The sequence below is a fragment of the Gobius niger genome (genome assembly GCF_951799975.1).
Source record: "Gobius niger genome assembly, chromosome: 13".
Taxonomy (NCBI): domain Eukaryota; kingdom Metazoa; phylum Chordata; class Actinopteri; order Gobiiformes; family Gobiidae; genus Gobius; species Gobius niger.
Genome location: NC_136864.1, coordinates 26311432 through 26329804, shown reverse-complemented (window position 1 = coordinate 26329804; position 18373 = coordinate 26311432). Strand labels below are relative to the sequence as shown.

General features: G+C 44.8%; 1 protein-coding gene across 1 annotated transcript in view; it reads left to right on the top strand.

Moving 5' to 3' along the window:
• Positions 1 to 2097: 2097 nt before the first annotated feature.
• Positions 2098 to 18373, top strand: part of basp1 (brain abundant, membrane attached signal protein 1) — a 54688-nt gene continuing 38412 nt past the window's right edge. The window contains exon 1 of the mRNA XM_079568769.1: positions 2098 to 2256. The gene's annotated coding sequence lies outside the window, so the exon portion shown is untranslated. The remainder of the gene's footprint in view (positions 2257 to 18373) is intronic.

The window sequence follows — 18373 nt, the reverse complement described above, 5'->3', positions numbered from 1 at the left end:
TGGTTCCCAACCCATTCCAAGAACTATGGCCACGACAATAATGGAGGCAAAAAATAATTTCCAACAAACAGCAATTGGAGAGTTTGATGCACCCGTGCTCCTTTCTTATTAACTACAACGACAATATGCTATGTTATATGCTAAACTCAGGGAATTGAATTCAAGAGATAGTGGAATAATTATGGATAAATATTAGGGGTTCAGCTCTAACGGTTTGGTTAACGGTGCAGGACCCGTGGTTTGGTGCATCATGGTAGTGCACAATAAAAAAAATAATGAGTAGGTTTAGAACTGAAATAGCCTAATGATCGTTGTTAGACAGTATTTATAACCTTACAATAAAATTGGCAATGCTTTCAAAGCTGCTTTAGAATAAAATGTACCTCTGGGCGCACAATACGTGAAAGCAAAATAGAAAACAAATGGTCCAGCAGCAAAGTAAAAAAAAAGGAAAAAACTACGCAGTGCAGGCCATGCGCTCGTTAAGTTGTAGTTTCATTTTCGCTTTCACTCACACGGAGGATAAATCAGTCGGAGCAGCGCGTTTGATTAGAGGCTCGTGTTTGAGCAGGTTTTGGGCAGGAGAGACTTAAACAAAGACACGCAGATGTGGTTTGGAGGATGTACCTGTACCTGTGCGGAGCGTCTACAGCTGCAGTTTAGGGTGAGTGACGATGGCACACAGCGCCCTGTTTGGAAGCGCGCGCGCACACACACATACACGCGTGCGCACGCACACACACACACACACACACACACACACACACACACACACACACACACACACACACACACACACACACACACACACACACACACACGCAAACAGCCCTGTTTGGATGCACGCGCGCACACATACACGCACGGACGCTCACACGCGCACACACACAAACGCACGCGCACACACACATCGCCCTGGTTGAATGCGCGCACACGCACGGCAGTCAGATCTCGTGCACTCGCGTTTTTGTGACGGTGGGTTGTCCTCGGACAGCAGCACCGCAGCACCGCGGCTTCCTGGTGTTCCCAAACGGTCTCCCATCCCAGTCCTAACCAGGCCCGTCCCTGCTTAGCTTCAAAGTCTGTATGGGAAATAAACATGGCGGCGCCCAGGCGGCGGCCATTGAGATAGCGTTTTCTATAATAGATGGCGTAAATAAAGGTTTTTTTTTTCCACTTAACAACTGGAAAGGACCATCTTTACTAGAGCACATGAAGGCAGCGTAATCATTCGGGTCACTACAATAAATAAGTACCATGCCCTGGGCGTTGCCACAATAGTAACCCCGGCACGGAATATAAATGTTAATCCGACGAGGATGGGATTCGAACCCACGCGTGCAGAGCACAATGGATTAGCAATCCATCGCCTTAACCACTCGGCCACCTCGTCGTACGGTAACGTTCATTCAGGAACTGATTTCAAACTTCTGGATCCGCGGACAAACACGTGCGCCACTGTTGTAAAACGCGGTATTTGACAACACTCACCTCCACGAAACGAAGACACAACAAATGTTTAATGTGGTTATAATTACTTTGTGATCAACTCTAACCACCCCAACAATGGAACATTCACTGAATTCACCAGATCATTCGACCGACAAGATTCACTTGATCAAACCGACGACACTTGCTTTGCCGTGGCTGAAGTGGCGATTGGCGCAATTACGCGCATCGAACAGCAGATGGCGCGACAAGCCAACAAAACGGCACGAAGCCACACGCGGAAACAAGAGGCGCAGTAAAACAAAGCAGAGAAATATGCCCCACAACGAGCCGAGAGCGTGGCCACACACACACGCGCACACACGCACGCGCACGCACACGCACCCAATACATCGACCAATACATTCCTTACTCCCATTTTACAGACAAATGTACAGACAAAATACGCACCGCCTCAAACAACAAGCCACACATTCACCACGTCTTCCACTGTAGCAATTATTGATCGAACACATTTTTTTTTCTTTTCTTTCTCCCACTCCATCTCTACGTGCATGAGCGTGCGCGTCGGTGCGAGCGCGCGCGCAGAGGCAGGCAGGCAGACGGGCGCAGGTTTGGAGACAGAGAGAGAAAGCGCGAGTGTGTGTGAGAGAGAGAGAGAGAGAGAGAGAGAGGGAGAGGGAGAGACGCGCATCAGCAGCAGTCGATCCGAAGCAGCCAGCATCAGCGGAGCCACAAACCGCGGAGGAAAGCCACTCGAAGCCGGGGGGAAAGTGCAGGAAGCAGCGTACAGCCACACGCTACACGGTAAGAGCCTCGCCCCTTGACGCGCGCGGTGTGCGTAAAGACACAAAATTGGAGAGTGCTTTGGGGGGGGGGTTAATGGGTTCATCTTCTGAGTGGGGGGGTTATTGGCTTTGCGCGCGTCTTTTGTCTAATTGGATGCTCACTGCGAGACAAAGCACGGCGAGGCACGGGTGTTGGAGCTGCAGTTTTGCGTCTCCAACATGATGTGAAAACCAAAAAAATGCCTTTAGTGCCGCTTTTTTTTATATATATATCTTACTAATTAGAATGACTATTTCATCAGCAACTGGCAATTTCGCTACATTTCCAAACATTTTCTTTCGCTTTTCTGCAGCCAAAGGTTAGAATTCGAGGGGAGCTTGACCGATATTTTGAGATTAATCGATTCGCGCTGTAGTTTTGGGCGTGGGTAGCAATGGAAAAAAAAAAAAAAAAAACGCCCCTTTTTTTTTCCTCCCTCAACGATGTGCATGTGGGGAAGAAGGAAAAAAAAAAAAAGATCGTATAAAATGGTCGTCTCGGTGTAATGTAGATAAGGTCCGTGCGCGTCGCCGCTCGTAGACGGTCCTCACGTGCACGCGCCTGGAAAAAAAAAAAAGAAAAAAGGGAAAAAAAAAAAAAAGAGGCGTGTTCGGTCCCAGCATCTCTCTCTCGCGCGCGCTCCTCTTTCTCCATGCATTATTGATCACAGGGGGAAACGCTCATCATTATATCATATCTGCCGCCTCGCTTCGCTATTCATCTGAGAGGCTCTTATACGGTGGCCCCCGAGGAGTGATACTGTACAAATGGCCTTAGAGGCAGTGGCTCCAACATGGATGGCACCTGCAGTTTTGGGAGACGGCGGTGTTGACGAGGTTGTGGAAGAATGGTGGTGGAATGTTGGAATGAAGATGGTTGGCTTGATTTAAAGCGGAAAATTACGCACCGCTGTTGTTGGCTTTTTGTTGTTGCCGTTTGTTTCACCCATTCAGCTTTAATGTTTGTAGGCCGGTTTATTTGGTGTAATACAAAATGGCTGTCCACATAGTAAGTAATATGGCACCGCAAGTCCGAGTAGAGTTCCAAGTCCTGAGCTTTGAATTTGAACTTGTTTTTTCTGTTCTCCATATGAGATGTTTAAAGCCACGCCGCATAGCATTTGAACCTTAAAAAAAAAAAAGAAAAAAGAAGGAGCATTTTTTCTATTGCACTTTATTGTTGAAAAATCCCCCCAAAAATGTGTATTTGCTGTGAGCGTTTCACCTCTCGTCAGACCTAGCTTTACTGGGAGCGGGACGTCTCCAGCTCGTCTCCATGGAGATGTTGAGTAAAGTCAGCCGAATATGAGACTGAGATAGGTTATCGGTCCTCATCCAAATCCATTCTTTAATTGTGTCGAGCTTGTCATGAGGAGCAGTTTTTGTTTTGCATTCAACACTCAAATCTAAAATGTTACACAGTGTGCCTTTAAAGTTTTGGTAAACACGTGGTTTACACCAAATTACATCATTTAGTCTAATTTAGATCAATTACAGACCCTTTTTAGGCATGATGTGATCTTGATCTTGGCCCGGTGGCGCTCGTAGGTCAGATATTTGAAGAGGTGGAACTCGGTGTGAAAAGCTTGGCAAACCACAGGCCTACAATCTTGTGTAAATTATTTATTAATTTCATGCATTTTTTGGCATGTGGTTTGCTGAAGCAGAGCCCGCGCCGAGTCCACAACAGCACAGCGGCAGCCGAGCAACGCTGCTTCATGCACACGCGCACACACACAGAATCTTGTGCTGCTATCTTAGTGAGGACACTCATAGACATAATGTATTACGCAGACCCTAACCCTGAATGCTAAGCCCCTCCCCTTAATCCTAACCCTTATCTAAACCCAATTCCAACCCTAACCCTAAAACCACACCTTGACCCTCAAATAGTCCTTCAAATAAGTGAGGACCACCCAAAATGTCCCCACTTTCCAAAAATGTCCTCACTCTGTTGGCTAAAAACTGGTCCTCACAATGTCGTAAGTACAAGAACACACACACACACACGCACCCACAAACCCACACACGCTACAAACTCTGTGCTACGTGGGCTTTATTGAACATCCACCCACATCGCAACCAGTGTTTTGTGTGCTGGTAATGGGAATCGAACCACCAACATGAATCATTTTGGAGACTTGTGAAAGAGTGGCTCAAGGAGCATGAAATGGATTGGCCACCACAGAGCCCAAATCTCAACCCCGCTGAGAATCTTTGGGGCGACAGTAGCGCTGTTGTTAGAGCGGGTCGTCTCATGATTGCAAGGTTTGGGGGGGGGGGGGGTCGAATCCCAGCACCTGAAGATGCACTCTTTTGTTGTGTCCTTGGGCAAGACACTTCGCCCACTTGTATGGATGAGAGTGAGAATGGGTGACCGATTCCTTGCTGTAAAGCGCTTTGGGCCGGGTTGAAGGTAGAAAAGCGCTCTATAAGTTGAGAGCATTCACCATGTGCTGGAGAAGTCTTTGCACTGCGGTCACACTCTCCCATCATCATCACAAGATCTTGGTGAAAAATGAATGCGACATCTTTGGACATTGCAGAAACTTCTTGAAACAATACCACGATATGAGAGTGTGTAACTTACAGCCAGTGTAAGTTTTTTTCGAAATGCATTTTATCACGTGCGACTTCTGCCCCAAAACGGCACCCATGAATTAATATCCGTCACTGCAGTCAAATCGGGTCAGTGAAGCTCCCGCTGCTTGCGTTTCCCACAAAACGTCCCACTTTCAACTGTTTACCATGCGCAGATAACGCGGGCAAACAGAAGGCCTGGTTCCCACTGCTAGAAGGGAGCGCTTTTTAAGGCGAGACACGGCAGGTGAAAGTATTGATTTTTCACGCAGTGGTCGAAGTGGAGATTTTTATCTATTTTCCTCCCTTTACATCTTAGTTTTCATGTCAGATATAAAAATGACAAAACTCACCCGCATGATGTTTATTTTATGATGTTTTGTCTGCGAGGTGGGGGCAACCCGGAAGTAGCTGCTGCGCCACGTAGAAAGGCCGTCTTTCCCGCGGGTATTCATTCATAAATATTGACAGATTTTATATCCACGTGTGCTACGAAGGGTCCCCGTGATGACGATTTCTCCCAAATATGGTATTTTTCCTCCTACGAGACGCTGGTGAGGAAAAGTCGAAGAACGGGCCGCGTATGCGCACTCGCTACAAAACTTCAGGGCTGGTTTTCTCTGAATGAGAGAAGCCGCACTCGGGCAGAGCCTGAGCCCTTATAGAAGCTCCCACAGACTCCAAACTTTACAGTCTGAGACCTACGAATATTTTGAAGGTTTTTTCAGAGGGATTTTTTAATATCTAATTCCTAGCCTGATTTATTCAGCTTTGAAACCAAAAAAACAGGCGGAATTTGAGTTTTTACAGATTTTTTCCACTGATGATTAGTTTATTGAAAAACTAAATAAAACATCTAAAATCATCTCTGAAAAAATCTTAGTTACTAATATGTCAATAAAATAAAACCATACATTTTAATCTGTCTCAATTCATTATTTTAATTTCGTTGCCCAAAATATAGGCAATTTTGGCCATTTTAATGCCCAAAATGCCTTATTTTTATGTGAAAACATAAAATGACAGAGAAAATGCAATACATTTTTTTCTCATATTTATATCTGTACTGTTCTGCAAAAGTTTCAAATTGATATCTCGACATTTATGTTTTTTTTTGTCCCTATTCACCTGCAGTGTCTCGCCTTAAAAATGAAGTATTCAATTTACGTTTTTGCTCCCACTAACATTATCCTTCACAAGTGTTTTGCCGTAAAAATAAGCGCTGTGCAGAGTGATTGACATCTCCGCCCACGGAACAAACTCCCGGCACTTGACACTTCACCCACGCCGCGGACCAAATGGTTGTTGTGCGGGATTGTGTTTACGCCGTAACGCGAGGTGCGGAGGAGAAAAACGGCACGAAAGCAGCGACGTCGACGCTGGAAAGTCTGTGTTTTATGGCCACACACACCTGTATCCCGTCTTTCATGAACTCGTCGGGGGGGGTTCCATGTCACGCTTTCCACCAAAAAACCGTCAAAGATTAGTAATGTTTCAATAGACTAATCTTATCTCCCGAAGCCTATCGTTTCGACGCGCCCCATTGTGTGACTCATGCTACAACTACGTCGCCATGGAAACAATCTGTCCGTTCGATGATTGCTTCTCATAAATACCATCTCCCGCGCCCGTTCATCCTCACCGAGCAGCAACGTGATGAAGCGTTGCCATGACGATCCATAAAAGTGTACGAACGACGACGACGACGGGAGAAATATTGGTGCGTGTCCGCGGACTTATGGATCATGGTTTCGGAGTCTCGTCCCGTCTCTTGTGCCACGGGGATGGGTTTAGCGGCAGATTGATTCACAGTGAATTACCGTAAAGTGTTTCACATTTTGTACAATGACACGAGATGATGAGTTTTGACATGACAAAAATCTTTGTGGCTTTCATTTTGAACTCGATTTAATCATGGTTTGTGAGCTCTTCTTTCTCATCCATTCAGATCGATTCTATTCAATTCCTTTATGTTGTTATTAATGTTTGCATTCCGGTATATGCAACACTGTGAAATCACATTATGACCGACACAGGGAGCTTTTATGGCAATGACTGAATAGTGCTATTGTCTAGTACGCTCATCTAACGCTAACGTCATTACAGTAAAAAAGGTTTACAGCCATTTTTGTTTTTTTTTACAGGAAATATTTATCAATGAACACACTCAGTCATTGTAAAGAAATTTGAAGAATGCACTTTTAGTTGTTTGGCAAAGGTTCTGCAATGACAATTCAGTCTGGATAGGCTCAGAGACAAAAGCAGCAATAAGAACGATTAATGGGCATAAATATTTTGGCGAGCAGACCCAGGCAGTAGACATGGATATATGGATGATAGTTACTATGGGTAGGTTAGAGTTAGGGATGTCTTCCCCCGGAGTCTGGACACTGGTGGTGGTACGGGAGACCGTTGAAGGATGTAGCAGGGTAAAGCCACGGACAGAAGAGGCAGTGAAGGGGTGGGACCGCGGGCGATGGTTGTCTGCGACGAAGGTGTGGCTCTGAGGTGCAGGAGGAACCCCTGCAGACACGACCATTAGCTAGAGGTAGGTGATGCAGAGATTAAACTTTTGAATGTGAGCAAAAGTTTGTGGACAGTCAGAACCTCCAGAATTCAGTCTCCAAGCTTTAACTACTAGAAGCTGCACTAGCACTGATTAGGGCTTGGGACGGGTGCTGGGATTGTGGAGGTGGGAGAGAGTCTGTTTATGTTTAGGTTGGGTTAAGGTCAACTTTATTGTCCCTGTATAGGGAAATTTGAACTCTGAATTTGACCCATTGGTAAGGAACCAAGGAGTTGGTGTTAGCCATATGTATCTGGCAGTCCTTACTCTCATCCTACTTTCTGATTGGATGATTGTCTCTAGATTCAACCCCCCCTCCCAAAAACAAAAAACAAAAGAAAAACAACAACACCAACAACAACAACAACAAGGAAAACAAAAAAGGAAAAGGAAACATCAAGTAAAATGTTTTTGTGAATGTGTATAATCAGCATCACTACAGCTTGTTGTCAGTAAAATCAATGCCACATTTGTGTTTACTTCATATTTAAGGGCATAAATCTGTCTTTTCTATGACAGTGTGACACTTGATTGTCAGCATTTTGATGCCAAGACATGTGACGCCTAGCAACAACCAATCGGGAGTGGACACATGGCCTGGTTACATCGTGGCATGCAGTCACCAAGTCGGTTAAATATAACCAGGAAGTGATGCTATTTGGGGTTAACAGATATACACCTTTACAATCATTATGTAAAAAGGGGAGGGGGGGGGGATAACTATTAGCATGAACATCTTTAAAACCTGGTGTTGTAATTGTGAGTGAATCAACTTTTATTGACACTTTACACCTTTCATAAAAAAAAATACACAAAGACACAGAATCAAATACAACAGGAGCAAATGATCAAATGTTGTACTGTCATCGAGTGAGATAAGTTCCAAGGATCCGATTGGTTCAGGAACATCACTGCAGTCAGATGCGTTTCCGTTGTCATGTGACGCGGCGTGCAGCAGCTCCGCTCGCTGTTGCTGCCGTTGCGTGTAGCGTGTGAAATGTCAGTGGTATACAGCGGGGCCACACTTCTATCGCTCCAAAGGTCACGGGGTCTGGGCTGACCTTTTGAAGCGTATAGAGCTAAATGTGGGACAAAGGTAAATAATGTTCCGTGTGTGCGTGTGTGTGTGTGTGTGTGTCAGACAGGCAGTGGAGGTTCAAAAGGAAACTTGACCAACCAAAGTCATTAAACATTTTGTACGAAACGAAACGACTTAAAGAGGGGGTATTATGTTTTTTTCAATCACACACCACCAGTCTATATCACACTACAATGACGAAACCTTCTGTTGGTCTGTAAATGCAGTAAATTAGAATAACTGCCTTGTATAAAATTGCTCTCTCAAAATGGCTGTAGTGAATGTCTTGAAATAGGTCTCTGTCTCTTTAAGAACCTCTGAGCCTTTCCGACACGCCCCCTCCACACGCTGTCTGTGGCATCAGTGGGGAGGGGGTTCTGCTGAGGAGCAGTGGTTGGTTACTCGGCTGGTGACGAAAGCTCGGAGGCGTCTCCAGGAGGTGGGGGCGTTCCTAGGAGGACTCAGGCAAACCTATCCCTAAAATGGCCGCCATCAGAGTTTTTACAGATTACTCAAAAACATGTGAATGTGCCAAGGCAACACTTCATGCATGTTTTTAATGAGGGAATGACATAATAACATGATGTAAAGAAAAGAAAATCGAAAAAGTCGATTTTGCATAATACCCCCCCTTAAAGGCTTGAACATTTCATCCCACTATCAGGGCCTAAGCGGGACATATTTATGACTCAGCATCAATAACAACTACAAATAGTAAATAGACTTTTATGCCATGGGGGTCAGAAGGTCCTCCCCAGAGAACTTTTGTAGAAATTAGCTCTATTTTCTATTTTGGTTTTAGGTTTGAAACACATTCTAGGTTTTAAAATATGGTCAAATTTGAGTTTAATCCACAGAATTTCTGCTTATGAAGAGAGGAAAGTCTTCTCTGGACACTGTCAGTGGCCTATGGAAAACCAAGCTCAGTTCAGTGTTTCAATTCAATTTACTTTTTTCCCAACTCTACCAGTTGGCCTCACATGGCGCTGCTATCACCACATCTGATATTTGGCATAAAATGAATGAAAACCTAAAAATAGCGCCCAGCTAGAGTCTGAGGTCTGAAGGTTCACTGAATGTCTCTCCATGCCCTTCACCCGCTTTCACTGAACTATCCTGTCCAACAGTGTGTCCAGTTGTGTGTATTTGACCTCATAGTGACCAAGCAGCTGTTTGAGTGGTCAGCGTGGCGACTTTACTTTGGATCAAGGTGGTCTCTACAGCGCTACAAGATGATTGTCTTGCAGGTTTTTTGTTGAGAGGGTCCGTCTGCAGTGAAAACCTTCCAAACAATTGATCCTGGAGCGTCCTAGAGACCCCCTTGATCCAAAGTAAAGGTGCCATGTTGATTAATGTTGATCACTCAAACCGCCGCTGGGTCACTATAAGGTCAAATACACACAAATATAAACTTCTTTTCACACAAAAACTTACACAATGCTCCTTTAAAATATCAGTCTACACGAAACCACACTTTCTTCTTTACAGACAGCCAATCATCTTTCAACGGGACTTAAGCGGCCTGACAGCTTTAGCTTGCCCTCTTGTATATTAAAGTTGCGTCAGCCATTGTTTCTTAATGTGTAAATGAATGCCCACTTGCATACTTGTTGCGTCAATTTGTTCGTCAATCCAGCTCCCATTTGAGTCTGGAGGGACCATTTGGAGCATGATACGCAATGTTATTAAGTTCACTGTCATAATGTTTGGCATTAACTTGGTGCTTCTTTCCACCCCCTCCCACCTCAGTTGCACGCTGTTGTTCTGTCATTAGGTGCAGGGGTGTGTTCGTGTGCATGTAATGTGCTACAAGATTATCCATCCATCCATTTTCTTCCACTTGTCCGTTGCCGGGTCACGGGGAGCTGCCCAAATCCCATTGCCCCAGCCCCCTACCGTATGGCTCCTCCTGCAGGTGGTGGGCCCACAGAAGGACGGCCTCATAGGGCTGTGCAATTAATCGAAATTCGATTACAATTTTGATTATTACACTAAACGATTACAAAATTAGCATAATCTGATTTTTTTTTCTTTTTTTTTTTATTATGTAGTTTTATTTTTTTTGCTAAGCAGACTTGCAGTATTTCACGGCGCTGGGATTATTTTCCCTTCACATTTCACGTGCCACGGCTCATGCTATTCTGACATCCTGACATAAAACCAAACTGCGCTGTGTGATGATGTCATCAGGCCGCGCTGCTCAGTTTACTTGCGCAGGTGTGAGGGCTGGCCAGCAGGGGGCAGGTGTGAAACAGAGACTTTTCTTTAATCAAGGCGTACTTGAAATCATTTGTACTTTTATGACTGTTCAGAAAACAGAAAATATTCAGCATAGTTTTTTTTATTAATAAATATATAAATAAAATAAAGACTTTTTTTTAAAGGCAACAAATAATCGGGATTTCAATTATGACTAAAACAATCGTGATTATTATGTTTTCAATAATCGAGCAGCCCTACGGCCTTATGGTTCTAACCGGGCCTGTTGGTCTCTCATAAGGGGCTTCTGAACCGCTCTGTGTCTGACCCGTCACCTAGGACCGGTTTGCCATGGGAGACCCTACCAGGGGCACAAAGCCCCCGACAACAGAGCTCCAGGATCATTCAGGTTCTCAAACCCCTCCACCACGTTAAGGTGGCGGTTCCAGGAGGGGGCTACAAGATTAGTTGAAAACAACAGTAGGAAATAACAAATGAAAACATCATTGCAAAATTTACTTTTCTGAGCTTTTAGCCATGCTGTTCATTTGATTGGGCTCCGATAGGTCCTTCCTAGATTCTGTGGTAAATGGAGCGCCAAATTCTCCCATTCTGAGCAGTTTTTACGCTCACAATGTGTTCATGGCGGCGCCAGGGGTTCGCTGCCGTGCCTTCAGCTGAAAGTGAGAGCTTGTTTTCATGGTTTTATCACACTGCTGCCTGCAGAGGACGATCCAGGCCCAATTCCCAATCCCGACCAGCCCATTCTCTCACTCCTGACTGTCCTTTCCACATATACGACCACTTACTTGTGAAATCAACCATTATAAAGCGGAATAAATGAGATATATGTAAAAAAAACATCCCTGGCTGGAGTTTTCTCATTGGTCGTCTTGTCACGCTACCAGGTCGAGTGAAGCCCCCGCAGATGTTGGACGTTGCGCGGTTAATGGAGCGTGACGCTGGAGCCTGAAGTCTTCATTAAGTGTGCGTGGGAGCTGCTGCTAAACGTGACGTGGTTCGGGTCGATAAGTGCGAGATATGGCCTGGACGGAGGAAGTGAGAGGGTTCTACTTCCTGCCAGAGGATGTGGCTCTCAGATCCGAACGACTTAGTTCAGTCAGTGTGGGATGACGGTTACGTTTGGCGAGACTTGAGAGAGGCAGTGTACGAGTAAACAAACAAAAAGAGTCAGCGCTAACAGTGTCATTTTGTGTAAAAAAAAAAAAAATGGGGAGTGGCCTGTTTCGACTCAAAATCCTGGTTTCTGTCCTGCATCGTGAGATATGACAAAGAAGGCTGTTCGATATAAAACTTTAAGGATTCTTGTGGTTCAAAACTCATAATTGTTTAACTGAAGGCGGGTCAGGGCAGTTTTAGAGAAAAAAGTATAGCATTTCTTCGTAACACTTCCCACAATATCTCGGGGAAGTGAAAGCGCTACATGAGATTAGGCTTATTTGTCTATGAATAGCAATGAGCAGTGTTATTTGTTTGATCAAATATTCATTTTGTTGCTTGACATAAAAGCAAAATACTTTAGCTTCGAGCGCATGGTCAGAGCTTTACGCACTGAATCGAGCCTCTTACTCATACTTTGAGAGCTGAAAGTGTACCCAAAGTTAATATCTGACCACTAACAGAGTCAACATGACGGAGGAATGCCAAGTATTCCGTTGTTCTACTGTTCGAGGTGCTGCGGTTACTCTTTAACAAAGGCACACATCAAATATGAGGCAGGTTTACAGGCACGCATCACATACAGCGCCGCTTTGTCACTTCCTCCTGTCGCTTTCACACTGTAGAATATGAAAGAATATGTGACACAATAAAGTCACAAGTCCATGGTGCACTGTAGAGTAACACTGGACGGCTAAGCTATGATCTGTGGGAGGTGTGCACATGATGTCACAGCACATTTAGAATAGATTTGAGTGAGTCTTGAGCATATCTACGATGGGAAAGAACGATATGTACAACTAAGAAAATCAGATTAGTATTTTTTAATGGCAGACAGTATGAAAACAAAACAATTCAGACGCTGGTAACAAGTGAGGCGATCATTACCGCAGGCTTTGGGGTCAGTCAGTCGCAGTTTTGTTGGTGATCGACACCACACATGTGCCAGCGGATTTTACACGGAACGATAAAGGGAACGTCTAGCAAAAATCTCATAAACACTCTTAAAAACACAAACTTCCTGTCAGCCATTGTAGGGTAAAGACTACTTCCTGTTTTAACGTGCATTAAAATTAAAATAAACAGTAAACAACGAATAAAACTTAATTAAACATCAAGCCGAGTTTCATAAAAAATAAGAAATTTCAGATGGTGCTGCTATTTTAACATTTGTTAGCACAAAATGAAAACATTAGCCTATGAACATAATAACCATTAGCGAATGAATATTAAAACAGTGCTTTAGCGGTTGGGTACTTCGGCAAGTTTGCTCGGTGGAGGGCCGCTTTTCTTCATTGTCAAAAGACCAAGGGCCGGACCCTCAAATTGAAGCAATTGAAGTAAAGCATCACTTTCTACATAGGCCAGTGTTGTACATCTTATACGCTGCAAAAATGTCTGTCTTAAATTAGATAAAATACTTAAAATCACTGGAATAAAGTTTTTTTTATGCTAAATTTGAGTCGGTTTGAACTAATCTAAGATCACATAAAAACGGTAATGCCAATGGAACAAATAGAAATCCCTCTGGAAATCAGGTAAATTAACTTTCACTTGAAATCTGAATTAAGAAAAAACTTGTGCCCGTTCCATTGGCAATAATAGGTTTTATCTGCTCTAAGGCCAGACCAAATCTACTCCAACTGTAGATTTAATCTCTTAATTCAAGTAGATTTAATTCAAGTCATTTCTATAGATGAGTAGGATTATAGCCTAAAAGGGTGTTCTGCCAAGACATTTTAAGGAATTGACAGTATTTTTCACATTTCTAGAGTACTTTAACAGGCATTTGATCTCTGATTTGGGTCAAAATATTTCTCAAAATCATCTCGAGGGCCAGAGTTTGGTGATGGAGGCCCCTGTGCTAAAGGCTAATGTAAATTTAACTCTAGCAATGTTAAAATAGCCCCAGTTATTTTTACAAAGCACACTCGGCTTTTATATAGGGTTTCTTCTGTTTAAGAATAACAGGATAGCAGGAAGTGAGCATAAAAACAATGAGTGCACAGAGCCTATCCTAATAAAACTAAAAGCATACTGCGCTATTTGTCTCAAAAGCTAATACAAGCATAAGCATAATACAACGCAGAGTAGACTGTACACAGTTTTACAACCAGGACAAAGTCAGGTACAGAGGCTTTAAGGAACACAAGTTTGAAACTCCAACCAAACCTTTGTGACCTCTTGGGTTGTGACCTTTGAGATCTAACAACAGGTTGACCGTTTCCCTTCTCGGTGCAGAAAGAGCAGCGGTAATACCAGACTGCTCGGCAAACCGAACCAAAACGTGCTCATGGCCAAAATGCACGGCTCCAACTGGGTGAACAACGGCCTAAAGATCAACATCATCAACTGCAGCAGCCGCACCAGCAGGACTCCTAAGGTGACCATGATGGTGATGAAAGCCGACAGTTTCGATTGGTGGATCCTCTTCCTATTCCCACCCTTTTCCCCTGGCCCTGGACGAATCAGAACGCGGAGAACAGAGGCGCTGCAGAAAATGACCGTCGCTATGACAGCCCCTACACCCAGAAACTGCAGAACTATTGGGAACATAAAGTTGCTGGCAGTTACATGCACCACCATGTAAACAGCGCTCAGCAGCCACATCGATGTGACACCGACGTTCCTCACGGTGACTCCGCCCCTCCTCTTCAAACGGAGGTACATGATTGGGTGAACCACGGCCAGGTAGCGCTCTACGCAGGTGAGCGCGTGTAGAAACACCTGCCCGCTCGTGGTGAAGGTCATCAGGGCCGTTCCGGAAGCAGAGGCCCCATAGTGTCTCTGGTAGAGTCCGAACATGAGCAGAGCTGCACCAACAGTCATGAGCACCTCTTGAGCCGCCATGTGGAAGGCAAAGGCATCACCGTGGCTATTGCTAGAATTTGCAGAAGAGTGCTGTTTCTGCCATTTTCTGAAGCCAAGGTGGAGGACCAAGAGGGACAGGGGGAGTGGGAGCAAGTACACGACAAACCAGGCGGTGAAGATATAGGTGGCTTTGGTGGAGGACGCACAGGAGAAGTAAAAAGACGCGATGGAGGAGAAAGAAGTTGCAGTAGTGTTCATCCTGGCAGAGAGACAACAAACATAGCATAGGATAGAACTTTATTGTCTGTTTAGAGCAGAAATGTGTCTTTCAACATGGCACACTAAAACTCATGCAGTAAAACACACACTATAAAAACTTTAAACAAAGAAGAGCAACGTACAGTGCTGCCGCTGTGGATACTGCAGATGGGATAAAGGATTTCTTATAGATGTTTTTTCTTGTCCAGTGGGGTTCTGTGTCTTCTGCCTGATGTTAGAGAGAGGAGTGATGAGGTAGTGGGCGAGTCCTCAGTGATGAGGGTGGCTTTCCTCACCACTGATGCCTATACAGTTCACAGGTCTGAGGTGTGTGAGTAATTTTGCTGGACTGGTTTCTGTTGAGTTATGTTTTGTGTTCCAGAGTGGGATATTCACCGTTCAGTGTGCACAAAGATAAAATGTTTTAATGTCTTAAAGTTTAAAGATATACATTTTCTCAGGAGATGGGGCCGCTGTTGTGCCTTTTTAAAAACAGTCTGCATGATGTCCAAAGGACAGGCTACTGTCTATTTCTGTCCCAAGACATTTAAAGCAGCCCACATGCTGGCCATGGATGGCCATCCTTTGTTTTGAAATGAGTTCCAGCGAGCTCGGAGCAAATCCACAGATTGGAGGTGCTGGTATTGTGTTTCTTCGAGGCGCATCACCAGAGCCTTATCATGTACTTTTGTGTTGCAGGAGATGTTATTACTGTACTCAAAAAAAGAATGGATGACAACACACAGCCCTGGGGAAGTCCAGGCTTCAAAACAGTTTGTCTGGACTTCACTGTTCAAGAGCACATGCTGTGGCCTATCAACTAAAAACTCCCTAATCCATAAAATCCGTTTTGTGTGAACCTGGAATGATGAAAGACGGTGTAACAGTATGTTACTGTGCTAAAAGCTGAAGAAAAATCCATCAATAAAATTCTTGTGTGTTGCTTGGTAACTCGGTCTAAAAGCATGAGGCTTACATCCTCTGTGCTTCCTTTAGCTCTGAATGTGAGCTGCAGTGGGTCAAATTTGTCGGACAGTTCTGACATCAGTTGGTCGGCACTTGCACAGGACTGAGGTCAGGGCTATAGTCCTATAGTCCTGCAGGTCCATGGGCCTGACCTGTTCTGGGAAGGGGGATGATGGTTGATTTCTTCCACTGTACTGGGACTGTACTAGAGTCCAGGAGGTGCTAGAACAGCGGGTGAACACTTCGCTGAGATGGGTGGGGCACTCTTTGAACACCTTGCCTCTGAGCCTGTCATTGACAGTGAGGTGGTGGGAGAGTAGACTCTTTGTCAAATACAGCTACCATGTGCCCCATAGAACATTCAGACCGTCATTTGTCCCACAGACGGACCATGTCCTGGTCCGTTTCCAGAGCCGGTGTTCTGTCATGTTGAATTGCTTCGTTGAGATGAGCTGCTGCATATGCCTGCATCCTGACATGGACCATACATGATCATTTAGCAGAAGCACATACTTCATCCACGACTTTTAGGAAGCACTAATACTTCATAATCATCAACAAAACTATAACTTATTAAGCCTATTTTAGTGGAAAGGTAGTGCAGCAGTTTGCCTTTCCCTCTTCTCTTCATCCTCTGCTCCACCTCATCCTTTACTATGTCACAGCCTGACCACTGACATTACAAGGAAAACTTTCTAAACTTACCTTCCAGAGTTTTTGCTCAGTAGAGACGTGCTTGCTCTAGCTGCTCGACTGTAGTTTGAAATCTTCATCTGTGAGACCAGTCATCCTGTTTTCGTCTCATTACTTTCTTATTTCCCTACTTCATCTGCACGCTGGTGTCGGCGACTTTAAATGATCTTTTTATTGAAATAAAGCACATTCAATAAACTTACGCAAACATGTCACACCTAAGGCCTGGTCCGCCAGCTTTACCCAGCCATGATTTATCCACTGATCGCTAACAAACAGTATAACGGGACCGAGTGCAAGGCTGGTGAGGAGAGCAAACATGGCACACGGTGGAACTGAGTAACCTTTGTTTGGGGTTGGCTTCATTCTCTAACTCCAAAGGGTAAGTCTGTTCAAATCCAGGACATAACCACTCACAGGATCACACAAACCCAACTCCTCACTTCCCCAATACATCAATGTTGAGTCGAGTCGAGTTGCGCAAACACGGGGAGAAAAAAGCAAGTAGGAACATAAACATTTTCCAGCATTTCTAAGCCCCTTTAAACACAACAGCAATTACTCGTGTGTCCATCGCGTTCCACATGTTTCATTACGAGAAGCCGAATTGGTGTTCTCCAGTCCCTGAATGTGCCACAATTTTGTAACCAATTGGCATCTCAAAGCCTTCCCAGTTCTTTTGTACTACTTTGAAGGCACGAGTGGCACCCTGAGCACATAGCATAGGCAAAAAGACATACTTGTTTAGCGTTTCCAATTACAGATGTATGACTCTACTCTAAAGGCCTCATGGAAGCACTGCAATGTAATTCTCCTCATTAGCCCTAGCCACGTTTGCATTAGCCTATTTATTTACCATGGAACCAATGCTATGGCTGTACTACAGAGATGGTATGGCTGTGCAGCATGACCCAATATGATAGAGAGCGATTTAAGTCAGTGAGCAGGTGACTGAGTGATACTGGCAGGCACGGTGACTTGCATGCTTAACCATGTAAGTCACCGTGCCAACTCAACAGTGACCAAACATTGATTTTGAAGTGAAATGTTTTGCTTTGTGGATCACGTTTGCCAATAGAACAACAACCCCGGAACACCTGGTGCGGAGCCAGTGTAAAACAGGGACAAGGCAATGGTTTTAGAGAAATCCATGGGGACGAAGGACTCACAACTGGGACCGTCCCGGGTAAACTCGGACATCTGGTCACCCTAGTCTAACAACAGGTTGACAGCTTCCCTTCTCGGTACAGAAAGAGAAGCGGCAACACCAGGCTACTCGGCAAACTGAACCAAAACGTGCTCATGGCCAAATTGCACGGGTCCAAATCGATTAAAAACACCCAAGCGGCTAAAACTACCAATTGCACCAGCCGCACCAGCAGGACCCCTAAGATGGCAATGATGGTGAGGAAAGCTGACAGTTTGGATTTGTCGATCCTCTTCCTGTTCCCGCCCTTTCCCCCTGGCCCTGGCTGAATCAGAACGCAGAGAACAGAGACGCTGCAAAAGATGACAGTCACCAAGACAACCCCTACCCCCAGAAAATGCACAATCGCCGGGAACATAAAGTTTCCGGCAGTTAAATGCGCCACCATGTAAAAAGAGCTAATCAGCCACACCACTGAAATGCTGACGTTCCTCGCGGTGACTCCGCTCCTCCTCTTCAAACGGAGGTACGTGATTGGGCGAACCACGGCCAGGTAGCGCTCCATGCAGGTGAGCGCGTGCAACCACGACTGTCCAGACATAGTGAAGGAAATCAGACCT